The following is a 6,525-nucleotide window of genomic DNA, read 5'->3' on the forward strand; positions in this document are numbered from 1 at the left end:
GATGTGGCTCAATGGTTGAGTGCCCTTGACGTCAATCCCCAGTACCAAAATTTAAAAAAAAAGAAAGACCAAAAGGCAAGAATTATATATTTTCAAAGCAGGAGCATGACCACTTGAGCCCACCAGAAGGGTCTGGCTTCCAACAAAGAAGAAGCCTGCGCCTGCTTTATTTATAGTGGTACAAATCAAATGGGATGGGTAGGTGTAAGGTTTCAGTGTGTGAGGAGTCTTGTTTAGGTGCTTGCTTCTCTGTGTGGCAGGGGTCTTGCGGTACACAGGTTATTTGGCGCTTGGCAGGCTACTCCCATCTTTGGGAGGCTGTTTGATCCTAAGGTTGAGCTGAGACAGGGGCCAGCAAGATCTGGGTTTTCTCTAACTGGGGAATTCCACCCAGGAGTTCCCAGAAGAGCCTTAATGACTGGAATAAACCCATAATTTATATATATATATATATATATATATATATATATATATATATATATATCTCCTCCAACAAATAGGAGAATGAATAAATAAATTGCCATATAGTCACATAACAGTTACACTCAGCAATTAAAAAGAACAAACTATGGATACATACATTGCAGAAAAATCTTTAAAAGATTATGTTAAGTGAAATTATCCATGCGACTATATTGCATGAAATTCACAAATAGATGAAACTAATTCATGGTGATAAAAGTCATAAAGTGAGCCAGGTGTGGTTACACATGCCTGTAATTCCAGTGGCTTGGGAGGCTGAGACAGGAGGATCGCGAGTTCAAAGCCAGCCTCAGGAAAAGCAAGGCACTAAGCAACTCAGTGAGATCCTGTCTCTAAATAAAATACAAAATAGGGCTGGGGAGGCCTCAATGGTTGTGTGCCCCTGAGTTCAATCCCTAGTACCAAAAAAAAAAAAAAAGTCATAAAGTGGCCACCTCCAGAAGAGGTGGGTAGATAGGGGATGAAATGAGGGGAAAGGGGGAACTTTCCAAGCTGATGGAATCTTCTAGGCCTTTTTTTGTGGGAGAAGGTTGTTTTTGTTTTGCACGGTGCTGGGAATTGAACTCATGCATGCTATGGAAGCACCCTACCACTACCATGGTATACCTTGTCGGGCATGGTGGTTTCACAGGTATGTCCAATTGTCAAAACTCATCAAATTATGGTGAAGATCCGTGTATTTTATTATTGCTACATTCTATTTCAAATGTTTTTTTAAGATTTTTTAAAGATGGACACAATATCTTTATTTATTTTATTTATTTATTTTTATGTGGTGCTGAGGTTCAAATCCAGTGCGTCACATGTGCGAGGCAAGCTCTCTATCACTGAGCTATAACCACAGCCCCTATTTCAAAGCAAAACATTCCATGAAAACAACAATCAAAATCTGCAAAGGGAGAAACTACACTATAGGAAAGGCCAATCAAAGGAGAAATCAAGTCAAGGTAAAACAAAAAAATAAACAAAAATGACCAAGAATACAAACCGTGTCTCAATAATAAATTTGAATGTCAATGGCCTAAAGTCATCAGTTAAAAGACATAGACAAGGGACTGGAGTTGTAGCTCAGCGGTAGAGCACTTGCCTCATATGTGTGAGGCACTGGGTTCGATGCATAGCACCACATATAAATAAGCAAATAACATAAAGGTCCATCAACAACTAAAAATGTTGTTTTTTTTTTTTTTTTTAAAAATCTGGAACAAGACAGGGATGCCCTCTCTCACCACTTCTGTTCAACATAGTTCTCGAAACACTGGCCAGAGCAATTAGACAGACGAAAGAAATTAAAGGCATAAAAATAGGAAAAGAAGAACTTAAATTATCACTATTTGCAGATGATATGATTCTATACCTAGCAGACCCAAAAGGCTCTACAAAGAAACTATTAGAGCTAATAAATGAATTCAGCAAAGTGGCAGGATATAAAATCAACACGCATAAATCAAAGGCATTCCTGTATATCAGCGACAAATCCTCTGAAATGGAAGTGAGGACAACCACTCCATTCAAAATATCTTCAAAAAAAATAAAATACTTGGGAATCAACCTAACAAAAGAGGTGAAAGACTTATACAATGAAAACTACAGAACCCTAAAGAGAGAAATAGAAGAAGATCTTAGAAGATGGAAAAATATACCCTGTTCATGGATAGGCAGAACTAACATCATCAAAATGGCGATATTACCAAAAGTTCTCTATAGGTTTAATGCAATGCCAATCAAAATCCCAACAGCATTTCTTGTAGAAATAGAGAAAGCAATCATGAAATTCATATGGAAAAATAAAAGACCCAGAATAGCAAAAACAATGCTAAGCAGGAAGTGTGAATCAGGCGGTATAGCGATACCAGACTTCAAACTATACTACAGAGCAATAGTAACAAAAACAGCATGGTACTGGTACCAAAACAGGCGGGTGGACCAATGGTACAGAATAGAGGACACAGAAACCAATCCACAAAACTACAACTACCTTATATTTGATAAAGGGGCTAAAAGCATGCAATGGAGGAAGGATAGCATCTTCAACAAATGGTGCTGGGAAAACTGGAAATCCATATGCAACAAAATGAAACTGAATCCCTTTCTCTCGCCATGCACAAAACTTAATTCAAAATGGATCAAGGAGCTTGATATCAAATCAGAGACGCGCCGTCTGATAGAAGAAAAAGTTGGCTACGATCTACAGTCGGTGGGGTCGGGCTCCAAATTCCTCAATAGGACACCCATAGCACAAAAGTTAATAACTAGAATCAACAAATGGGACTTACTCAAACTAAAAAGTTTTTTCTCAGCAAAAGAAACAATAAGAGAGGTAAATAGGGAGCCTGCACCCTGGGAACAAATCTACTCCTCACACTTCAGATAGAGCCCTAATATCCAGAGTATACAAAGAACTCCAAAAATTAGACAATAAGAGAACAAACAACCCAATCAACAAATGGGCCAAGGACCTGAACAGACACTTCTCAGAGGAGGACATCCAATCAATCAACAAGTACATGAAAAAATGCTCACCATCTCTAGCAGTCAGAGAAATGCAAATCAAAACCACCCTAAGATACCATCTCACTCCAGTAAGATTGGCAGCCATTATGAAGTCAAACAACAACAAGTGCTGGCGAGGATGTGGGGAAAAGGGTACACTTGTACATTGCTGGTGGGACTGCAAATTGGTGCAGCCAATTTGGAAAGCAGTATGGAGATTTCTTGGAAAGCTGGGAATGGAGCCACCATTTGACCCAGCTATTCCCCTTCTTGGTCTATTCCCTAAAGACCTAAAAAGAGCATGCTACAGGGACACTGCTACATCGATGTTCATAGCAGCTCAATTCACAATAGCAAGACTGTGGAACCAACCCAGATGCCCTTCAATAGACGAATGGATAAAAAAAATGTGGCATTTATACACAATGGAGTATTACTCTGCATTAAAAAATGACAAAATCATAGAATTTGCAGGGAAATGGATGGCACTAGAGCAGATTATGCTAAGTGAAGCTAGCCAATCCCTAAAAAACAAATGCCAAATGTCTTCTTTGATATAAGGAGAGTAACTAAGAACAGAGTAGGAACGAAGAGCATGAGAAGAAGATTAACATTAAACAGGGATGAGAGGTGGGAGGGAAAGGGAGAGAGAAGGGAAATTGCAGGGAAATGGAAGGAGACCCTCAGGGTTATACAAAAGAACATACAAGAGGAAATGAGGGGAAAGGGAAAAATAATACAAGGGGGAGAAATGAAGGTCAGTAGAGGGGGCAGAGAGAGAAGAGGGGAGGGGAGGGGAGGGGAGGGGGGATAGTAGAGGATAGGAAAGGCAGCAGAATACAACAGACACTAGTATGGCAATATGTAAATCAATGGATGTGTAACTGATGTGATTCTGCAATCTGTATATGGGGTAAAAATGGGAGCTCATAACCCACTTGAATCAAATTGTGAAATATGATATATCAAGAACTATGTAAGGTTTTGAACAGCCAACAATAAAAAATTAAAAAAAAAAAATAATAATAATCACATGCAAAATGCCTAACAACATCTGAGTTCGATGGTACATGCCTGTAATCCTAGCTCCTCAGGAGACTAAGGCAGGAGGATTCCAAGTTTGAGGGCAACCTCTGCAACTTAGCAAGGCCCTAAATAATTTAATGAGACCTTGTCTCAAAGTAAAAAAATAATCAGGACTGGGGATGTAGCTCAGTGATACAGCACACCTGGGTTCAATCCCCAGTATCCCCAGTACACCAAACCAAACCAAACAACAATAAAAAGTACCCACAACAAAAGAAGCCAAACAAACTTTAAGTGATATGGAGAAATTTAGTGTTGCACATACATAAACTGACCCAGTTCCTCTAAAGAACTGAAATTCTTGCAGACATCTAAGGGATGTTTTCTGGGGGAAGGCAGAAGAAACATTGTAGAAAAGTGCTAAGAAGTGCTATTAAGGAAATTAAGGAGCCACAAGAGTTCTCTTGAACTTGACATTTAAGCTAGGACCTTAAACTTGTTACATTTCATACTCTTTTAAGTCAGACATACTAATTTTTTTTTTTAAAGAGAGAGTGAGAGAGGAGAGAGAGAGAGAATTTTTAATATTTATTTTTTAGTTATCGGCGGATACAACATCTTTGTTTTGTATGTGGTGCTGAGGATCGAACCCGGGCCGCACGCATGCCAGGCGAGCACGCTACCACTTGAGCCACATCCCCAGCCCCCAGACATACTAAATTTAAAGCGGCTGATGAAAATTAAATCATTTTCCATTCCTTGCCTACTAAACTGATGAAGATATTTTAAATTTTTAGTACAAGTGTAGAGAAAATGTTGCATATTGCTGTCAGAAGTATAAAGTTTAAACCACATTTTTTATTGGTACATCATATTTATACAGAATGATGAGCTTCATTGTAGCATATTTGTATATGCATAAAAAGTTGATCAATTTCACTCCTCAATATCTCCCTCACCATCTCCTCCCCTCTCCCCTCATCCTCTTAAACCACAAATTTTAAAAATGCATGTAGTGTGCATGCTTTTTGATTCAACAACTATACTTAGAGAAATTAATCTAAGAAAATAGTCTGGAATGATCTACCAGGATGTTAGTAATGGCATTATTTATAACATGGAGCAAACAGAAATAATGACAATGTCTAACAGCAGGAAGTTAATTAAATTATGACAATACATATTATAGAATATGTACTCAATAAAATTATAGTATTTAATGATATGGAAAAATTCATATTAAATGAGAAAAGCAAGTTACAAAACAGCATGCATAATAAGCCCTATTTTATTTTTATTTCTAAAATATATTTATGCAGAGAAATTAAAAAAAAAAGGTACCTAAAAATGTTAACAATGCTGTCTTTGGATGGGGCAATTATTTTTCTATTTAGTCTCCAATTTTTAAAAGTAATAGTGAATTACATTCATGATTGGGAAACAATGTCATTAAAAAAAATTATAAGTTGCTCAGTAGGAATTATTCAAAAGGTATTATGGTCTTAAGAAGAAATCATTTTTTGCTATTGACCAACCAAAAAAGCAGAATTCTTCACAATTTGTAGTTTTATAAATATCTGGTGGATAAACAGAATGAAAAAAATGGCCTCAGACCACTATGGAGATCAGTATGGAGGCTCCTCAAAAGACTAGAAATGGACCCACCATATGATCTAGCTATATATACCACTTGTGAGTATTTACCCAAAAGTCAGCATACTATAGCAATACATGCATACTCATGTTTATACCAGCACAATTCATAACCCAGTTATAGAACCAAACTAGACATCAACATATAAATGGATAAAGAAAATGTGTTATATGTACACAGTGGAGATTTACTCAACCATAAAGAAGGAAATAATGTCATTTGCAGGAGAATATAATGAGAACATCTGATAAGTGATCAGAAAAGTGATCTCTAAGTGAGATAAGCCAGACTCAGAAAGTCAAGGGTACTATGTTTTCTTTCATATGCAGAAACTAATGTATTCTCAAATCTCTACTAATTGCTTTCAGCAGTCACTCTTAGGATGAGATGTTCAAATTGAATCCTATGTGAGAGTGCCCTCTGGTGGTTCTAGCAATCCTGCTTTGTACGTTTGAGGTAGTGGTACTCCTCATCCATGGAAATGTGAGAACTGGATAGTTTTTCATGAAGCTGTTTGTTCAGTGTAAAGGCCCATCCCACTATATGTAATTTTTAAGTGCCTGCTAAAACAAGTAAGTGGACATTTCATAAAAATGTTATTGATGCCAGACACGATTGTATACACTTGAAATCCCAGGAATGTGGAAGACTGAAGTAGGAAAATCAAAAGTGCAAGTTTGAGGCCAGCAGGGGCAACTTAGTGAGATTTTACCTCAAAATAAAAAAGGGCTGGGATGTAGCTCCATGGTAAAGTGCCCCTGGTTTCAATTCCCAGTACCCCAGTGGCGGTTGGGGGTGAATGCAGATTTCTATTCCTGGGGTTGGGGGTGGGAAGAACAGGGGAGGTGATGCTGGTGGTGGAATGTTTA

Source organism: Marmota monax, unplaced genomic scaffold (assembly GCF_021218885.2).
Source record: "Marmota monax isolate L192 unplaced genomic scaffold, Marmota_monax_Labrador192_F-V1.1 WCK01_AAM20220418_F8-fsc00036, whole genome shotgun sequence".
NCBI lineage: Eukaryota > Metazoa > Chordata > Mammalia > Rodentia > Sciuridae > Marmota > Marmota monax.